General features: G+C 45.6%; 1 protein-coding gene and 1 long non-coding RNA gene across 2 annotated transcripts in view; both read right to left on the bottom strand.

Moving 5' to 3' along the window:
* Positions 1 to 22146, bottom strand: part of LOC119177636 (uncharacterized) — a 142190-nt gene that overhangs the window by 7627 nt on the left and 112417 nt on the right. The window lies entirely within an intron of this gene.
* Positions 1387 to 21880, bottom strand: LOC142781549 (uncharacterized). Its single transcript, XR_012888395.1, has 3 exons — positions 21808 to 21880; positions 16950 to 17041; positions 1387 to 1544 (listed from the first exon to the last, which is right to left on the bottom strand). It is a non-coding gene; the product is annotated as an uncharacterized LOC142781549 (long non-coding RNA).

Below are 22146 nucleotides of genomic sequence, written 5' to 3'. Positions count from 1 at the left end.
AAACCGCGGAGAAAAATGATGTGGCTAAATGCCGGCAAGCCATGTGCGCCACAGACGGCTGAATCGCGTCACACTGTTGTGCGTATATAAAAACTGTATCGGCTAACTTATTGGTCTGAGAATCCGACTGTTGCCTATCACATTGCTGCCGGTACGCTACTAATTTATATTCAAGCGAGTTGCATTTGGTCTATGTATACTTAGGTACGTTTTGACGCGTAATTTTAGTCGCGGCATTTAATGTGCACACGAACAGACACAATTCAAAGAAGCCATGCTATAACAAAAATACTGCAAACATGCACCTAGCCTTAGTACACCGGCCTCAAGCATTTTCACCTTCATCAAAAATGCGGCCGAGATTCGAACGCGCAACCTGTGGGTCAATAGCACCCTAACTACCACCCTGACGGGTTTCTGCGAAAACGAAGGAGGGTGTTATTCTCTCCCAGCGTATCTTTGCCCTGCAGTCACATGCCCGTACTGCCTTCTCTCGCGTGACTCTGACGTGCGATAAACTGATTTGACATCGTTTTCTGCGTTTGTGACTGCGCAAGCGAGATAACAGCGTGTAGTCAAAAGGTGCGAAACATTGGCTGGGTCAACGTCTAGTGCTGACATTGGACGTGTTTTATGAAGAAATAATTGGCGAGGAGGATCGAGCTCGCTAAGAAAAATACTGTCTCGCCTTTAACTCGGCGGCAGTGTTTCGATAAAGTCTTTAGGTTTAGGGGCCCTTCAAGGATGAAGCTTTAGCGGCTAGAACCGCAGAGAAGCGTTCATGCTTGCTAGACGCAGACTGCAAAAAAGTTCGAAATTCCAAACAATTACTACGCGACAAAGCGAGCACTCTCATCTAACAATTTGCGCAATGACAGACATCGCAGCTCAACGCGCTCATATACTCCGTGGAACGTGCGTGCCCGAGTTTTTCTATAAGCGCGGTTGATATACCATCTCCCGTCTATTCTTGCGCCCATGGATCGCGGAGGCGGTCACTGCACGCAACTGCGGCTGTTGCGTGGCGCTGCATAGGCGGGCTTTCTACACGCTGCGCCGCGGCTGCTTCGGAGATTAGGCTCCCTATATAGGCTGTGCACGCCATCGTCGTACGTGCGTCGTGATTAAGTGCGGCTCCTAATTGAAAGGGTCTTTAGACAAGACACTTCCCGAAAGGGAGCTACCGTTCTCCGTTCCCTTCTCCTCCCCCTTTTCTTCTTTTTAATCAACGCAAAAGAGGGAGAAAGAACTTCGCGTCCGTCTTCTAGTAGCTTTCTCAAGATCGAACAAGCATTTATAACTTGCACCATTTACGCCTCGCTAACATTCATGGTCAGGTTAGTCACCGTAGTCAGGCGGCGGCGCTTTCTAAGGCGAAAGTAGGGTAACCTAGCGAAAGCATCTCATGTCCGTTCGTCCGTCCGTCCGTGCCTTGGCATGGTTTCAGGAGTCGCCTGAGCGCGCCAACGGATGTCGGTCGTATCGTTCATGTCTCGCGTCGGAATACAGCGCTTTGCTTGCGTCCTTCGCTGTGCTCAGCATGTCTACAAAGACAAGAACAACAAGAGAGAAGGCAGGGAGGTTAGCCAGGCACATGCGCGGTTTGCTACCCTACGCTGGGGGAATGGGAAGGAGGCAAGAAATAAGGGAGACGCGTGCATCATTATCCATTTTGACTGACCAAGTCTCATTGGCCAAAGGCATTCACCGGACAACGGCCGCTGAATAAAATAAAAATGGGCAGATCCCACGTACAATGGGAATAGGCGATTTGCGAAGAGCGAATGAGGAGGGTTGACCAACGTTATGAGGCCGACGTAAATATTGCTGGACAGGACTTCCATGTCATGATTATCATGTTTGGACGCGTCCTTTACCTTCGTCGTCTATTCACGTCACGTGATACGAAACTTGGTATATGTGGAGCTAGCGAAACGGCCTCGAGCGCGCTATGAGCGTAGCTTGTAGTCAACTTTTAGATGACACGCATATCATGTTTAGGTGTGCCATTTACCTTCATCCTCAATCACAGTCACGTGAAACTTAATTGGTATATCTGAAGCTAGCGAATCTTATGATTATCATGTTTGCACCATTATATACCTTCATTGTCCATTCACGTGCCGTAATGCCAAATTTGGTATATTTGAAGCCAGCGAAACGGCTGCGAGCACTTCATGAGCGTGGTATACGTTGTCAAGATACTGAGGGAAACAGCGCAAAAAAAAAAAAAAAAAAAACGGGACGGAGAAAGATTGAATACACGACACAAGCATGCTTGTGTCATGTGTTCAATTTCTCTCCGTCCAGTTTTCTGCATTGTTCCCCTCAGTATCGTGTACCAACTGGCCCTTCAAGAAACCCTTTTGTATGTTGTCATGTTCTTACATGAGACGTGTGTCATGATTATCATGTTTTCGCCAGTCATATACCTTCTTCATTCAATGACGTCACGTAACACCAAATTTCGTATAAATGAAGCTACTGAAACGACCATGAGCGCCCAATGAGCCTGGCGTGTATTCATGTTCCTGCATGACACGCATGCCATGGTTATCATGTTTTCACTAGTCCTATACCTTCGTCGTCAATTCACGTCACGTAATACAAAATATGGTACATGTAAAGCTAGCGAAACGATTGCGAGTGCGTCGTGAGCGTGGCATGTAATCATGCTCTTGCATGGCACGCATGCTATGATTTCCACGTTAGAACCATGCCACTTACGTTCGCAATGCAGTCTTATCATACCATACCAGTTTCTTTATTATGTTATATAAATGAAACCACGTGCCGCAAGAGCAGCAAAACTATAAAATGCAAATTATGACATTCAAGACATACATGTCATGATTTTCATGTTATGACTAGCCACTTATACTCACCATACAGTCATGTTATGGCATACCGATTGTGGCAAAGATATCATTATCGAAACGGCCAGGAAAGAAAAAATTATTAGATAGATAGATAGATAGATAGATAGATAGATAGATAGATAGATAGATAGATAGATAGATAGATAGATAGATAGATAGATAGATAGATAGATAGATAGATAGATAGATAGATAGATAGATACGCTCAATGTCGCCGAAGTTCGCTAAGAAAGGTTTCGCATTTAAAAGGCCGAACAAACCTTGGAATTTGTTCTGGCCCTGTAGTATTCAGAGCTTTTTCACTAAGTGAAGATGGAAGGCCATCAGAACTGTTGATTTTGCGTATTGCTCACCATCGGAGTGTCCGGCTAAAATGCAAGATACGCGAGTCCAACCAACATCACAGGATGCTGACGAAGAACATCGCTAAGAGCAAACGAACATTCCGCCAGTCTACGGTAAAGACGAAAAGGCCTGTCGGCGTCTCGTCCCTCATAATCAAATGGTGATTTTAGGACGTTAAAATTCACATACCAATAAATAAATAAATAAATAAATAAATAAATAAATAAATAAATAAATAAATAAATCAGTCAATCAATCAAAATGCCTGTGCTGAGCCGGTTATACAGCCACCGAAGCTTCTCGGGCAACTTCAACGGGAGTTCAGCTGGAAATTCATTTCGGTACTCGTGTGGCGTGTGTGATTGTCTGCGGTTCGCAATACACATTTCCACGAACTCTGGCGCGCTTGACAACGCAGCACAGCCTGACGAGTAGCGAGCGGCACAGGTCCGGCTCGAGGTGAATCATTGCTGCTCCGAGCAAGTGACGGTGTGCGGGACGTGTCGCGACTCGTTGTGCTCAGATTCCCCACCAATACCATGGGGTTCAAAGCCGCGATACGATTAAGAGGCATGTCATAGTGGAGGGTTCTGGAAATTTTGACCACCCGGTGTTCTTTGACGTGCGCTAACATCGTGCAGTACACGGGCCTCTTCAGCATTTCGCGTCCATCTAAATGCATCCGCCTTCGGGTCTGCAGCTGAGCACCGCGCACGTGAAAGGGCTCCCACTTTTAATATTTCTTTTATCCCGCCAGATGAACTTTCAGCTCTGCGTCGCCTAGAGTGTGACCCGTTTGATGTCTTGCTACTGCGCATGATGCGCCCCGCCACGGTGGTCTAGTGGCTAAGGTACTCGGCTGCTGACCCGCAGGTCGCGGGATCAAATCCCGGCTTCGGCGGCTGCAGCATTTCCGATGGAGGCGGAAATGCTGTAGGCCCGTGTGCTCAGATTTGGGCGCGCGTTAAAGAACCCCAGGTGGTCGAAATTTTCGGAGCCCTCCACTACGGCGTCTTTCATATCCATATGGTGGTTTTGGGACGTTAAACCCCTTGTTGGGACGTTAAAGCATTTGTTGTTAAACAAATCAATCCATTACTGCGCATGATGTTTACTGCTTCTCAAAGGCTCCAAAAGAGCCCGGAAAGAGCGGGCGCTTTATTATCTTCTGCCATGCACCGCACTTCCGGCGCAATTCGTGACGCTCGCAGTCTGGTCACTTGTGTCGTGGTGAAACAAGCTCTTCATTGGTCCATATGTGAGAGATATCGCTCTTGAATATCCGCTGCTTCGCCATGCAGCCGCACGCCCGTTCTGCCTTGTCTCATACAACCACCATGGGCGATCACCTTATTTCACTTGTTTTGGGGCAATTTCGACTGCGCAAGCGGGGATAGAAGCTTGTAGAACGACATCCTCGTATGCGCCACGCTTAATGCTGTCATCTTTCACGTGTATTATGACAAAATAAGTGGCGAGGAAGAGGTGCAGAAATGGTAGCGAAAGCGAGAAAGAAACCACCGTATCTGATTTTTGAACTCGGATGTACTCAGGGAACCCTTATAGACATTGCAAATTTGGTTCTGCCATACAATGATCGCGTGAGGGCGCGTAATTGGTCGGTCAATCAGTTGGAACGCGCACCATCGGCAGCTAATAACCTCAAATAAATCGTGACAGTTGCTGCACAAAGATAAGGAATGAGGGAACCATGCGCACCGGCTATCCAAAGATGGCGACACGTTGCGCAGTGCGCGCGGCCCACCTGTGCTCTTCAAAAGGGTAAGCCTGCGGGCTTGATTGATTGATATGTGGGGTTTAACGACCCAAAACTATCATATGGTTATGAGAAACGCCGTAGTGGAGGGCTCCGAAAATTTCGACCACCTGCGGTTATTTAACGGGCACTCAAATCTGAGCATACCGGCCTATCATTTTCGCCTCTACCGAAAATGCAGCCGCCGCAGCCGGGATTCGATCCCGCAACCTGCGGGTCAGCAGCCGAGTCGCTATAGACCACCGCGGCGGGGCTAGCCTGCGTGCTGCCCAGGACAGAGGTGCCTTGACTGCCAGGAAGGACGGATGCTGTCACCCGAGCTGGCTGATTGCTGCTTCCCAAGAATCATGGTCACTGCGTAGCTGTCTCGTATCTTTGGCCGACCCTCACGTATGCCTTGTTCGGTTAAATAAATTGTTTCTTTTCATATGAAGAGGAGTCGCTTGCTGGATTCCGTGCCGACCGGTTGTGTGTGCGCGCGCGCTTGCGATCTCCGGCGTCAGCGTAGCTCTGGCCGACTGGGCTCGTCCTACGTCACCTCCTGACGCCGACGACGTCGACGACAGCGTAGCTCTGACCTACTGGACTTGCCCTACGCCATCTACTGACGCCGACAAGAGCTCTCGCAAGTGGTGCCCCGTGCTCGGACTCCTGTGACCGTTTTTCCATCTTTCCTATCTCTCCTATCCCCTCAGTTTGTTGTCGCTCCTTCTGACTTACCACCTCACGTCTCTTCCTCTTTTCTACACCTTTACTCCTACCCCTTTTTATCCCTCCTCACCCCCATGCCTTGTGAGCTACTGTTGAAGTGTTGCTCACTGAAGCAGACAGTTACGAGGCTCACTTTTCTCTTCCTTTCTCTCTTAAGAATCACTTCTCTCTTTCATATGAAGCCTCCATCGGCCCTTGCATTAACTATTAACTACGGACGGGATTCAACAAGCCCGATACCCACAAAAAAAAAGAAAAAAATAGCAAAAAATGCCATCGGGAATATGATAATTTGCTTATGCCACCTGACAGTGAGGGTAAACTAATGACGACCGCGTGACGCAGGCTTTACTTTTGGAGCACCTGGCATGCCAGTGGCACTTGAAAGGCCGCGCCGCGTGGTTGTCGACTGATTGTGGCTGAATTAAGTCAATTTCTGTGGTTCGTGCGGCCTTTTCCCGGATTGCGCGGCTTCAGACAGATGTGTGTCGGTTCGCCTTCATTTATCGGAATCAGCGTGCCACAAGCCACACTTCATAATTTTGCCAACAGCTCTTGCTCGACAGACCAGTTGCTTTTTTTTATATTTTCGCTGTGTTTTCTGTAGTTCACGCGCGTTTTTCTTTTTTCAACATACTGGACTCGTTATCCTCCCTTTGCCTTGCCTCTCTGCACATATTTTACAGGCTTATTCTAATGTGTGTACTATACGTGCCACCTGGCCAAACCGATCAATATGCGAACAGAAGCCAATCAGAGCGCCCGCGGTGAACGAGGAGCACTTAGTTCAATAGGAGCAGATAAGGATTTGTTGTGTACAAATACATTTCATTAGAGCCGACAGAGTGGTTTTTTAAATTGATAAGTGATCCCCACATATACGCCCGTGATTCGCAAATTTCTTGTGCATCTATTTTTTTAAAAGCTTTTCCGTTATATTTTATAAACGGAGTGATTCACAACGTCTGCGATGGGGAACCAGAATTGTCATCTCATCATTATGAGTCATTCGTGGAGCGATAACGGTTAGACCACAAGAAAGCGCAATACTAAATGCTGAACGCTGGGGTCGACTGCATCTGATGGATGGCATGCAGCGCAAGTGGGAGCGTTTCGGAGGGCGCGCTGCGCAGCCGAGGAAAGAACGAGTCCTTCGTTAGCGATTTGCAGAAGAGGGTCGCTTCGTGTTTGTCGGAGGCGTCATGGGGTGGTAACGCCTGGATTATTTTTACTGTCTTTATCAAGCCCTTAGGGGAAAACGTCTGCAACGTATGTCCTAATAACTAAGATAAGTGTAAAGGAATGATTGTGCAGCCGTTCGCACGTACTCACAGGCAACAAACACGGTCAGGGCACGTCACGATTCTTTGGCTGAGTCTGTATAAATGGATCTCGATGATAACTCCAATCTAGACCCTCCTATCCGCACCATCAAAGCTCCAGTTTATTAAGTGCAGAGGCCTTTAAGGGGGCCGAGCTAATAATAATACCCGAGGTTTTACGTCTTAAGGTCATGATATGATTATGAAACGGCGTAGTAGAGGGCTCCGGAAATTTGAACCAGCTGGCGATCTTTAAAGCGGACTAATATCGCACAGTACAGGGTCCTCAATATTTTCGGCTCCATGGAACTGTGACCGCCGCAGCCGGGATCGAAGCCACGAACTGTTGTGTGATGTGGTATGCGGTCCACGTCGACAGCTTGGCGTAATGCTCAGTGTGTAGCATACTGAGCGCGTGCTCGCGCCAAGGAGAAAACTTCTTGTTCTTTGAGTGCCATGATGACGATCACTTATGATTATCAAACGTAACAAAAACAAACTAGTTTGCTGGGCGTAACAAGGAAAAAGCACAGATAAAATAGAAAGAAAGAGGAAGCAAGCGGGAAATAAAAATAGAGACAAATAGAAAAAAAGGAAAAGAAATGAAGTGAAATAAATAGAGAAGATGAAATAAATCGAAAAAAAGAGAGGAAGAAAAGAGGAAAATGCATGGCAGTGCATGCAGCGGGCGACGTTTAGGGCTTGTTTTGCACTGTAATATTTTTTTACGACTCACTTTTCATATCTGAATAGGCATAATAGACCTTCAAGTTTTTACTGAAAACACCAAATTGTTGGGTGACCATGTCAGGCCCTTCTAAAAAGACTAAGAATATTATACTTACATGGTGCGTATGCATGGTAGGAAAGAGTCTAAGTTTACAAACACAAAAAAATCACAGCATATCTACCCAGTGAATGATAATGAGTAGGCGAAGCTCCGGAGGTACATCGATAAAACTGTGAATCCTCCATAAATCTTGCCTAGTCGATCATGTAACGACGGCAAGTACGCGCTGCAGCCGTTTTCCGAGCCCTTCGCTCCGCCGCCTTGCCTTCGTCGCTCATACTCAAAGCACACAGACTGCCGGCGAAAGAGGAAGCACACCAAGATCGAACGCGGTCTCCTATCAGACGAGAACACGCATCGGAGCATAAAGTCCCTGGATATTTTTAGGGAAGTACCGCCATTCTTTCAACCAAGCCGCCGCGCCGCGCATCCTCCTCTCCCGCCTCTCACCTCTCGGGCCGTGACGAGCATCGCGCGTGTTATCAGCGTGACATAGCATTCTTGATAGGAAAGTGGCGCGAGCCGGCTTGTAGGGCCGGCCCCCGCATGGTGGCTGTTCGGGAGAGGATGTAGATTAGGTTTGGACACTTAGGAGAAGAGGGTTGGATGGACACTTTGGAAAGGATATAGATGAGAGTGTCGATACTTTCTCTATATGAAGGGGTTTTAGTGGAGCGCGCGCCGCAGCACCGTCTAGTGAGCGCTCCGAGTACTAGCGGTGGCTACTACAACGTGGGACTCGCCTACGCCTTAAGGAGCGTCGCTCCTAAAACGATTATACATTCACAACCAAAAGTACCAACGCGCAAGGTAAAATCACTTGAAGTTAAGAGGCCGCAATGACAACGGCAATACATCAAAAGAAGTGCAGCTGTTGTATTCACAAAGGGCGCCCAGCACCAAATAGGATAGATCGCTTTATCGAGAAAAAGGTCATGCGCGGGTGATAAAAAAAGAAAGGTCCCGTTTATACAGTGTCTCGGCAGACGGCGATATCTCGGAAGTCTTTCAAGATGGATTACCACAGAGACGACATAACTGCGTGGCACAGCGACAAATGGGACGACGGCACATTTGCGGTGGCTTTGGCACGGAAAACAGGAAGATGTGGTCTCGGATCTCAATCCTTGTCTTCTCTGCGTGTTCGGCATGTCGAAAGGAGCGCTTCGTTTCACTTAGAGACGCATTGTACGTACATGTGTCCGGTGCATGCTAAAAACGCCATAACATGCTCTCTGGAGGGTGTACGAATAGCATTATGGGTAATCCTTCTCGAGTGCCGAACAAAGCGGCTGAGTTTGATCGCACGGCCACCTCCCGATGAGACAGCGTTTTGCAAAAAAAAAAAAAAACCGCTACAGATCGTTCTCTTGACCTATACAACGCCGGAATGGAACCATTTCTTTGTTGTTCAAAGCTGCGTATAGATGCTGTCGTATGCCGCCTTTTCCCGTCTCTTTGTACATACACCGACGATCCAATCATTTGCTCATCTTAGACAAGGAGCGTTTGCTTTATCACTGAGATGAAAGCGGTACTATGATGTGCACTGGAGGCTAATAAGCGTGTTTTTTATCACTGATGGCAAATGAGTGCTAAGTATACAGCGAGCGGATCGTATGCTATAGTACCCGGGTGAAGTTTTGTGCCTTTGCCTTATGACAGCACTGTCTATATTTATTTTAAGAAATGTTATGTTTTAGCATTTTCTCCCCTATGTTCCTCATCACCCTGACTTTCCTCTACTATAAATGGCTATATTTCTACCTCTCCCTTTCATCCTCCTGTCATCTTTACACCCCCTCACTATATACTTGGCTATAATATCCTTTAATGCCTCTCTCATTTTTTCCGTCAGCCTCACCCTGACGATCTTTTTCAACCTCCCTGGTATACTATATATACAACACACAATGCTACATAGTTCTTTTTCTCACCCCTTATCTGCTATATTGTACTTGGTTGGTTATGCTATGGCTCGCCCTCTAACATTCTCCTTTTTCTGCCCTGCACACTGTCATCATTCCTCCTTATTCTCACTTCCTTTCCCTATCTATTTGCTAAACTACACTATACAAGGCTTTGCTATGCTTTACTCTCTGCCATCCTCGATTACTTCTTCCTCACCCACCCACTTCCCCTTCTCACCTATTCACTATATTATACCATGCATGAATATGCTATGCATAAATCTGCTTGGTACATTCCCACTTCCTGTGGCGCATGCCCACCCAGCTTTGCGCGGATGGTCTCGTAGCTTTGCCAACAAAAGCACCGCTGTTAAAAAAATCTTGCGTGAAAAGTTGCCGGTTTTGCGCGGAACTCTCAGCACGGTCACAGCAAAAGCTGGACAAGTGGCCTTTGAGGGCACGCCTTCCTAAAACACTCTTGCATCTACTACAGGTACACTGCATGCATGGCACCCACTACACCATAAATCATAGTAATTTTGTGAACTATACGGAAGCACACACTACGCAATTGTTCGGTCTTCAGAAAAGCATAATACCCACTACACAGCTGTAAGGGAATAAGTTGATGCTTTATTGATGCTATGGCTGATGACAATAAATAATTATGGCTGAGTTTTTTGTAATTGGTTGGAAGCACTCAAGGATCCACTTACACAATCAGCATTTTGTAGCACCTGGTTATTTTGCTCTTTTAAAACTCTATATTACATTTGTTAACGTGACTCTTTCTTCGACGTGAAGCCATCATAGGTTCTGTACGCAAAGCATGTCCGATCACCGGCGTGACTCTATGGAAGAACACGGCACTGTCATGCAAAAGACACGGGCTCGAATCCCATTCTTCCAGGATATTTGTTCTTATTTTGTTTTTTTTATTCCACATTATAGTGGTCACGAACACCGGTGGCGGACAGCTACAGCGCCAGAAACGGCCCTTGTTGTGACCTCGAAACAGTTTCTGCCGTAAAACACTTCTTCAGAGCGTATTGCGGCTAATTGGAATGTTGGACATATTCAACCCTTAACTTTTAATATATATGACAGTCATATGACACGTGCGATTGTTGCCGAGTGATTTGACCATATTTTATGTAGTGCGAGATGACCAATGGGCAAGAGAAGAAAATGGGATAATTTGTGCCATGGCAAGCCCGTCTTGAGCTGAAAAAGTTTGGCACACGAAAACTCATATATCAAATTTGTTGATTTAACACATTCGTGATTTATCGTGTTTCACTCTCACGTAGAAAACAATATGTCGGCCAAACCAGCACGTGCACGAATGAGTTTCTGAGACAATACAATTACACATCAAATAAACAGGCGCTTAAAAATTTTTTCACAGCATGGTGTTTCTCGGTTAATATATGTAAAGAAGGTATCACCCGCCTGACTGTTTAAGCCGAGCTTATCGATGCGCTTGCTAATTTGTGTAAAGTCATTGTCGCTCAAAGAGTTGGGCACTGCGAGTAACCTTTGCATCCCCCCTCCCCCATCATGGGAAACCGAGCCCACGCCTTGAGACCATTTTTTTTTACGTGCAAACTCGGGCCGGGAAAAGTACAAGCCGTACCCACCGAACACTGATAACGGCAAGCGATGTCGTGGGTTGCTGGTAATCTGATCTCAGCCAAGGCGCATCAGCATTTATACACTTGATATCGAAGATCACAGACCCATCGTTGGTGGAAGCGTTACTTCCAGAATAAAATCAACCGTTCTTATTGCGCGCCCAGCCTTATTCATCATCATCATCATCATCATCATCATCATCATCATCATCATCATCATCATCATCATCATCATCATCATCATCAGCCTGACTACGTCCAGTGCAGGACAAAAGCCTCTCCCATGTTCCGCCAGTTAACCCGGTCCTGTGCTTGCTGCTGCCAATTTATACCCACAAACTTCTTAATCTCATCTGCCCACCTAACCTTCTGTCTCCCCCTAACCCGGTTCCCTTCTCTGGGAATCCAGTTTGTTACCCTTAATGACCAGCGGTTATCCTGTCTACGCGCTACATGCCCGGCCCATGTCCATTTCCTCTTCTTCATTTCAACTATGATATTCTTAACCCCCGTTTGTCCCCTAATCCGCTCTGCTCTCTTTTTGTCTCTTAAGGTTACACTTACCATTTTTCTTTCCATTGCCAGCCTTATTAGTAGATTCTAAAATAGTCTGGAAGGTTCTCAGACACTCTAGCGTGGTTTGAACAAAGCAGTGGTTATACATGTAACAGACCGGTTACATAAAATATAAAGAAGTGCACGTGGCAATATTAGCGAAGTGTGAGGAACAATGACAAAAGTAGCTATGAACGTAACTGCTCGTGTTGCCCTCTCTTGATCTTCATAGTGGTCTAGAGCCCGAGAAGCCCCGTGAACTTCAGGAGCAATCAATGATCGCGCTAAAGGGATAATTTTGCATTAGGACAATTCTGGGTTCTTGCTTGTTGTCGGCGCGGGAAAATATCTTCTCGTGCATTACATTGCGTCTTCATTATCATTACTTCAAAAGTGCCTGTCTTCTGCGAAAAAAGATAGCAGGGCATGAAAGACGTTCTCTGTGTGGCTATAGCTACACGCTTTCTCGCACATTTCTTTTTGTGAAATGAAGCATGCGAACGATATATCCCAGCGAATATATATGAATATGCAAAGTAATTTATGTCGCTTGTCTGTAACTGTGAACGTCCGAATCGACAAAGTAAAACGTCACATATAGTTTTTGTAATCACGTTGCAGGCGTAGTTTCACTTGACGGCAACTCGTTAAGGTTAACTGAACGTAGTCTGTGCATTCGTCATGTTAAAAGGAGAAAAAAAAAGGAATTGAAAAAGTCAGTTTCGCCAAAAGGACGAAGCAATGAATGCGATAGCAACACATTGGGCTGTTCTATGAATTAAGACTAGGAGATTTAGGAACCATACGAAATGTAGGGAACATGGCCTATTCTGCTTGAATTGAAAGTAATGCAGTAACCACAGCATCTAAACAGATGTTCTTGGTAATACTTAACTGCGTGACGTCCGACAGGAAACCAAGTCCAAGTTCGGCATGAAGAAACATGACAGGCTACAGTTTTTCACGTCGAAGTACATTAACGTTTAAAATTTCAGTGACTCATCAGCACATGCTGTAGGCACAGCGTATGGATATTGTGTAACAAGAAGTTCATGACGTCAGCCCGCAAGGCTCGTGGTGAAATGTGCACTGTTGTGACGACAAAGCCGTGCGAAGTTTTAATGGCGCAAGCGTCACCAAAACTTGTCTGGGGCAGCGAGTTGAGTTTGTTCGTCTAAAGCAATAGTGGCTCTGCGCATTTCAACGGGAACCGAATCCACAGGCACTTGATTTCATGTGAGCGATTTTTCCTGCTGCTTCAATGTGAAAGTGGAGCCACAAACATTTTTAAATGTCCCTTTTGTCCAACTGTATGTGCTTCAGTGAGCCCACACCTCCATTGCTCAAACCACCGGGCATGTCAATGTTTATGAAACGCTTGCATGGATTCTCCAAAGTGCATGCTTTGTTCAAGAACGCTTCTTTTAAGCCCATTGACAATAAACTAGTGGCAAGCGGTGTATATACATAGCTCGCCGTCAGGGGAATGGACAGTATACGAGCGGCGTGGTCTACTTGGTTATTGCAGTGTGCTGAAGAGTAAGGGGTTCGCTGGTTCGATTCCCCATTGGGTGGGAGAGAGAGAGAGAGAGAATTTTATTTGCACTGAAATTTTTCTTTTGATTTAATTTTATTTGTGCCTTTTAGAGATATATACACACTTAAACATATTTGGAACATGACGGCGTCTGCAAAAACCAGCAGAAAGTTTCCATACAGTTACTATCGCAACAAAATAGGACAGCACGAACGCAAGTCCGGTGCTGGAAATGGTCGATGCGTCCTGCCGGCTTTTGACCCCCTGCCTTGCTTCTGGACGGCGTACATCCTCTCCTCGTGGCTTCTCCCCCTTGGAGATTAAAATTTGTCGCGTTGTTCGGCAAGCGTGCGTCAACAGACCTGCGGGCGTTGACATTCTCTGGAAGAAGGGCAATCGTCCGTCGTTGCAATTCCTCGGCATGTTTGCTCTTCGAAGTACTGTACCAACGTTCCGCGGGCGACCCGCTCCAAACTTCGCAAGCAAGCACAGAATCGCAACGCAACTAGAAAAAAAAATACAAAATACAGAAGACAAATACGCCGAGAGAGAGCAAAAGAGACGCACGCGAGGTCCGCGCAGGAAGTAGCATGAGCGCCGATTGCCGCGAGCGCGGAATGGTGTTTAGAGAACGCTGGCCGCTGAGCCAGCAGCCATGCAGGCGCGCCACGCGTGCGTGCAACGTGCGGACACACGCATCCCCCAACCCCCCTCTCGAGCTCTCACACTTCAAGCTTTGTTTCCCTTCTGCGCAGCTGGCCGTTGCTGACGCGCGCCTCTCCTTTGTTTTGCCGTTAGGACTATACGAGGTCGTCGCCGCTCGGCGGGGTGCCGCGAACTCGTGCTCCCCACGCCGACGACGTCGTGGCTGGCAGTTTCCTCTCTCCTCCTCTTCTCTCCTGCGTAAATAAGCGCAGACTCTGGAAATATCCCGCGATGCTATGGCGACCGAGATGAGTGGTGCCGTCCGACGCCTTTCGGGGGCGATTGACGCCCACGTGTCTGGAGGAGGCAGGCGGCTGTCATACATATATAGGGCCACGTTTGTAGAGCACAGTATACCTAAACTCAGGAGGTCTACTTATCCCACACTTGAGCACGCAGCGGTGCTACTATATAAAAAAAGAAGCACCAGTGATGATTTTTTATTTTGTGCATAAGCGTGGTCACACCATGCTGCGCGGATGAACGACGTATAGCGACAGTTTGTTTTCTAACGAAGCTTTCAGTTCAACAGGGGCATCGTGGCTGGATTTGTAATGTACATTAAAGAAAGAGTTGAAAAGAGAAGACAAGTATGGTGTACATGATAAAAACGACTTGTTGGATACCCTGCGGTGGGGCTTTCAATGCAATTGCTGAACGAACCCATTCGGAAGCTCTAAAAACAGTGGTGTCAGGACCTCTTCATCCTCATACGAACACCGAAATGTGTGTGTGTGTCTGCGTGCGCGCGTATGTTGTGCGGCACATCAGGGTTACCGGCTTTAAAGTGGCGTGGCTCATTATCGCCATAAATAGTATACTCGCGGAAAACCTTTCTTGGCAATGAAGGGAAAGCTGCGGGGGCGGAGCCGCAGGTTGATCGCAGTTACAGAATGCGACATGTTGCAATTACACACAATAAGAAACTGAGGGGAAAACTTTCTAAAGGGAAGGGAAATTGACGGCATTACGGGCTGAAACTCGATGAACGCTGAGGTATTAGTACACCAGGTTTTTACGCATGCCGCACACGCTACATGATTAGTATTAAAGTGCGCGCTGACAGTGACGGATGCCTCCTTTGGTAAATTTCCGGGAGGCAGTGCAATTCTGAAACATGGATCCCCTTCTGCCTTCATAACGGCACCCAGCTAAAGAAAATATGTGCCAATAAACAGGATAGGCGGGAAACAGTCAATAAGGGCGCCATAGCATGACTGGAAGAGAAAGATGTGAGCCTGCGCTGGCGGTAAGGGGAAGGTGGAAGAATGGGTGGGTTGGTTCGTCGTACTTGAACTCGTACTTGCACTGAACTTCAGCTGGGATTTATTGGCAGAATACATCAAATATGTATACTTGCGCAAGCATGCTATCATGCCATGCATTGCTGTCTGGCAGCTCAGGCTGAACGGCTTCTGCGTGCAGGGTACTACGCCATTCAACTGTCATCTATAGCTGAAAAGCTATTAAAGCATATAAAGAAAGACTGCATGGAACTCTGATGCTCATCCAGAATCTAACACCAGAAGATACGACGTGCATGATTTTTCCCACCCACTAAAAAAAAAGTTTGGCGAGAAATGTTGCGTGAAATTGGTGTTTTCGGTGCCAAATAATAAGTTTCAGCGGCTTTGCAATGCAGTCAATCCTTTCAAATCACACACCACTGTTCGCTCAACGCCACCCAAAACACCGTTTGTACCCTGTGAAGCGAGGGTTGTTTACTTAATACCATGGCCCTCTAATGTGGCAAAATAACGTTATATCAACCAGACGGGGCGCTGTCCTAATAAAATGCTAAAGGAGCGCCATTAATTCTGCACAAAAGAATCTAGGGACACAGTGGTATTCACTGCCGCGATTGTCGATGCTCACCTTCGTTTGATCAACGTGAAGTGGAAAATGTACTCGTCACGAAGTACTCAAGAAATAAAAAATATCGCATTGTATAACACGAGCTGGAATCACATGTATACCAGCACCCCTTCGTTGACTTTATCAGAACATAAACGTATTTTTTTTATTGAGGCGAACGGTCTATGAGACCTTGGTTTGTGACATTTCGATGGCGCTGTGTAATTTTGGCGTTATGTTCAAGTGTTTTTTTTTATGTATGCGCATGTCTACATAGTTCATGCATCTTGAAAATAAAGTTCGAACAAAAGTTAACGCTCTGCAGCTCCTCTTGTGTCGGTCTACTTAGGCGTTGTTTTCGTTTCCGTAATGCGTTATACCAGTTCAAGTACAGGGAAGGCTCATCGCAGCCCCCCGCCCTGCTTGGTCAATGTATGGAGCAGATTATTTTGCCCCCTTAATAGGCGAGTAGCGGGTGGCCACCCCCCTGCCACTTTCCCCTTCCCTCCAAGTGCGCACGCTTACGCCTGCACCATCCATTTGGATTGCGTAAGTGTGCCTGCCTACGGAATTTGTAGAATGAATAGAAATTTCACCCCCGAACGCGAATACGATATGTAGAGTTGGATGGTTGGCAAACCCATGTTGTGAGCTGCACCATAGTAATGGTATGCGCCTTACGGAGTGGGAACTACATGCGAACGATAATGCAATCTGTCTCGTATGTTATCTTTATAGGAAGTTGCAATAAGGAGCCTCTACGGGTATCTATGTTAAGGCTACTAACATAGCATGAATTGCCATCTTTATGAATGTAAGTTCTCAGCAGTGGCCATTTTAGACCCCAACTTCACAGAAATTAGGGTTTTTACTTCCAAGTTTAACTTCAGCCGAGATATAGCGCGTTCGATAAGGTGCACGCGCTCTTACCCAGTCCTCTTCAACGGCAAGTGCACGACGCCTCCAGAATTTGGGTGTCGGGCCGTAGGAGTCACCAAACAGTCGCCGTTCCAGTATTGCATCTGTGTGCATAAAAAAACCAAAAGAAAACAGAAACTATTGTGTAAGCTATTATCAATGCTACGGCTGACGTGGCCAGCCAGCACTGCGAGAGCGCGCGCATTAAATTTTGAAGGATTCATAGACCCCGCTGGATGTAGAAAGCAAGCCCCGCCGCGTTAGTCTAGTGGCTCAGGTACTCGGCTGCTAACACGCAGGTCGCCGGATCGAATCCCGGCTGCGGCGGCTGCATTTCCGATGGAGGCGGAAATGTTGTAGGCCCGTGTGCGTAGATTTGGGTGCACGTTAAAGAACCCCAGGTGGTCGAAATTTACGGAGCCCTCCACTACGGCGTCTCTCATAATCATATTGTGGTTTGGGACGTAAAACCCCACATATCAATCAATCAATCAAATCATCGGATGTAGAAAGCAATGTACCAGTAAGTGTTCCACCGTAATGCTTAAAATTCATATTCACATCCATGCAGAATATAGCTAGCCAGTTCAACACGCACTTCGCATTCACGTTTAAAGTTATTAAAAAAATAGAGCACATGACGTCTGTGCAATCATTGGGCATCCCGGTGAATATTCCTGGTGAAAGAGGTATCTCGATGCTTACGTGCAAGATATACTCTGACTGAATGTGCCGTATATGCATGCTCTTCTGCTTGACCCATCGAAAATGTGAAGCGTCATCGAGATAGCATTCCCTTGAAGTGCTTTCTAAAGAAATGGCGCGGATAAGCAGTGAATGAAGTGTTTATAGTGAGACGATGGCATACAAATAGTGTAAATCGTCCCACACCTAACATTACCTCCTGTAGTTTCGGATAGCTAAATAATTGTTGGGGTTTAACGTTTCAATATTGTGAGGGTCACAGTAGGAAAGGACTCTAGAAATTTTCACCACCTCATGTTATTTTATTTTTCATCGTGCACCTAAATCTAAGTATACACGAGCCTTAAGCACTTTCTTTCGCCTCCATTGAAGATGTGGCCGCCGTGGCAGAAATTCGATTCCGTGACTTTCGTTTCTGCTGTGGAGCACTTAAAACGACTGTAACGGATTTTCGAACAACTTCCCCCGGCTTAGCAAAGTGATGCTTTGGGTTATAGTAGGTTTCACATTATGAAGTGGGAAGAGTGCGATATTCTAAATTGAGATATGAATATTCTGTCGTATCTACTCGAATTAAATGCGAAGTATTTTTGCCACATTTATGTTACCTGACGTGAACACTCGCGTTACACTCGCATAATTTAATATAGGAAGAAGAAAATGAATTTTGCCTTCCTGGAAAGGGGAAAAAAATTACCCCTCACGGTACAATCATGAATCATGGTGATGCTACAATCGAGTAAATACAGTGTATCTTTTTACCTCGACCATTTTGATTCTTACTGTTATTTAGGCATGAACTGTTTGCCAGGCAGTTCATGCTCATGCTCATTATGCTGCATAAAGCTCATCAGCGTTTATACGTGTTTTGGGTGTATGTGCTGGAAGGCAGTGCTGCTTGCGATCATTGTTGCAGCGTGCTAAGACACCTGCTGCGTTAGCCCGACGACAGATTCTTGTCAGAACAGTCAGTGCTCGGAAGCCGACACGATCTGTCTTCGCACAGAAAATCAATGATCTTTGCGTGGTACTGACCTATTGTACAGATTATATCACCCCAGCTCATTTTATTTTCATTTTCGTGCGTCTATTTTGTTCTTTGCTTTCTTTCCCATCTTTGCTCCCCATTTTATTCTCTTTATATATATATATATATATATATATATATATATATATATATATATATATATATATATATATATATATATATATATATATATAGCACGTACAAATGTTCGTTAAAGGGACAGGGGCTCTATATCAGTCAGCCACAGACCTAATGCTAGCTAATAATATTCCTTCCCTTCAGGATCGTAGAAAGAAGTCCCGCCTTGATTTTCTGTCTCTTTTATATAATCGCAAACTTTCCCTTGATCCAACCCCTTTTCTTTCTCCATTAAACACAAGACCGACAAGACATCACCAACCAAATGCACTAACTCCGTACTTCGCGAAAACGGACACGTTCAAATTTTCATTTTTCCCACGCACCATTTCAGACTGGAACCAGACAATCGAATGTAGTACTTGCGATACTGAGTAACTGTGCACTGTTTTGTTTTTGTTTTGCGTGTATTGTATTTCTCTTTGCATTACACCATGCCCTCCTGCTTGGACCGAAGTGTGGTCCGCAGTATGTATTAAATAAATAAATAAATAAAATTGATCAAAATATATTTCAGCAAAAACTGGAAGAGCCCAGAGAAAAAAGCTGCTTCCACGCAGCTTGACGAAGCTCTGGCCACCCTGTCGACAGAAGCAACAATTATTTGTTTGGTAGCTCCTAAATACAAACACGGTGGATAATTTTGATGTTCGCATATTTTACTATATACACACGCATACAATACACAATTATATAGTGCCAATGGAAACATTTTACAAAAATATTTCATGGATGTGGCCATTTAACTTGAGTTATCTCCATGCTTCTGGGCTCGGGCTATGACAAGTTGATTACTGCACAGCAGTAAATATAGATAATAATTACCGACTTTCGCTGCCCAAAAACTTACATTAACTGATTCACAATAATTAAAAAGTCGGTGAATACCATTGAGGTATGTAGTTGTAAATCAATGGCACGTTTCGTAGCCAAGAATAGCGCATCAGCCCTAGAGGTATCTGTTTCCATGTAAAGAACATTGGAATTTGGATACGACGAATGTATAGCTGCATATGACGCACCGACCATAGACTTACGCGTTTCACGAAAATCTGGGCATGAGCCTTCCATTTAGAAATCCTAGGAAGGTCGTTTGAATATGAATATCTAGAACGAGCTCTGTGACTTTCATACTATATACACATAATAAATGTCTCATTCCCCAAGCTTCCAGAGAAAGCGCAGCAGCCGCTGCTGTGCAGAATGCAAGGCGCTTTTGCACTATAAACTTGGTAACATATAGATGTAATTTTGTGCACCTATAGTAAACGTTTCCAACTTTAGAATGTGTACGCTCTAAACATGATAAATTTTACTATAGGTGTACGAAATCACGTCTGTTCTTTACCATGTTTAGCTTGTACAGCAGTATCCGGCGCATCACACTGGTTGCTTCATAAAGATCGGGGATCTGGTGGTGGAAGTCTCGCAAATCGATGACGGACCCTCATTGTGGCAGTAGATGTCTAGAGCACCCGCGTGGTTGCTATCGCAACAAACTGTAACATAATCATAAAACATGTGACATCACGCCCACTTGATGGTGGCAGTTAATTGTCTAGGTAGATATTTCTCGTGAAAGATTTTAGTGCACGGTTGTCCAGAAAGTACCTGGAGTAGTAACGGAAGAGCGCTGTGACTATATAGGAGAGATGGTACTCGCCTTTTTTTCGAGACACCAAGTTGATGTTCGTTTCCTGAAAGTGGCTTGGTAATAGTGCAAGAGATGCTTCGGCACAACAACTGTCAGCCAAGCACGTCAGGCTGAGCCCGCTCACTGCTTCGCAGCATATACAGTTCACATAGGAGTTTAACAAGGGGAAGTAAGGCGTGCCACACATTGCTTAAATGCTATTCACAAGTGCACCAGTGCACCAACAGGAATTATGAAATTGCCTCGGCCGAAATTATACTTCCTTACTGTTTACCAGTGACTGAGTAACCTCAGTCACCCACTCGAATAATTAGTGGAGCAATGAGAGAGGCACTCCAAGAATTCAACAGTGATATTGTTGACCTTTCCAATTGCAGCTTAACAAACTATACACTATCAATAGCAAAAGCATGTGCGACGTTGGATCAACAAAAAATGCGAATTTCTCCTAAATCAGTGTTTAACGGTTGTAATGAAACTGGTGAATGTGGAGGTTAAAATGCCAACTGCCGTATGAAGCATTTATTTTGAAATGAAATAAATGTTTCACATAATACACATAAAGTACGTTCCCAGACAAAACGGGAATCAAGCTTTGTCGAACATTTTACGTCCTGCAAGCTTTTGCCGTTGGTAGTACATCTATTGGGCTAGCTTTTACAGGGCAGCTTATACAGGCTATATGCGCTTGTCCCGGCAATGAAAAGCGTCGCCGTTGACGTTGCTGTCGATGGTGGTAGCACTGAAAAATTAATCGATAGATATGAAAAAAATGAAGTGAGAAAGAATACCCTGGGTAGAATGAGAATTGAACCCTCTGCATGGCAGTCGGATATTCTACTACTGATCAACGCTGGTGCTTAAAACAAAGTTGAAACTTGTTTGCAAAAAGATTCTATGCAGGTGTCATGTTGCACAAAAAATATCGTTAACCTATGTAACATCACCTTACAGAAGAGTGAAAATAACAGCTAGTTATCACACATGTGCTCTTTATGCAACAAGTGTGCGGTTTAGTGCTTCCCACCCACTGCAAAGTGCTCAGCCATAATTATTCATCGTCATCAGACACGTGCAGCATCCACAAAAACGAATGTCCTTGATGTGAAGCAACAAATAAAGTCCACATAAACAGATCTTTAGCGGGTGCCTCGATTATCAGCAGAAAGATGAATGCTGACGTCGTGCGTGCTGTACTACTGCTTAACAATTACGATTTATGGCGTAGCCAATAATACAGTGCAGAAATCTAGAACTCCAAACATTGTTCATAACCTCCTGGTATAGTCAATATCTGCAGTCAGTGCCCGTGACATTGTTGATACACAGAAATGTAATATATTTACACATTTTAAGGCGAATCATCTTGTGCACTGGTGGACTGTTCATCGGAATGCACGACTGCTACCACGATGGCGCTGCACCGATTTAATGAGAACGATTGTACGTGCATAATAGCCGCATTACGCACCGAGTTCTCTTTCGCTGCAAGTGTCGTGGGAGATAAATAATCTGTCTCGCTTACTACGTTCCTCGATTGTACCACTTCGCATGTCTTTGTCGCCGAGAGTCGCCTTTGTCCCACGACGTTGACATTTTTGCTGCTCATACGCCATGAACAGGCGCCTCCAAAAGTAAACGGCGCACACGAGCTCTTGCCGATCGGCCTCTCCTGGCACTAGCAG

The sequence above is a fragment of the Rhipicephalus microplus genome, chromosome 2, assembly GCF_043290135.1.
Source record: "Rhipicephalus microplus isolate Deutch F79 chromosome 2, USDA_Rmic, whole genome shotgun sequence".
Classification (NCBI taxonomy): domain Eukaryota; kingdom Metazoa; phylum Arthropoda; class Arachnida; order Ixodida; family Ixodidae; genus Rhipicephalus; species Rhipicephalus microplus.
Note: the sequence above shows the minus strand (reverse complement) of the source record. Positions and strands in the feature narration are given on the sequence as shown.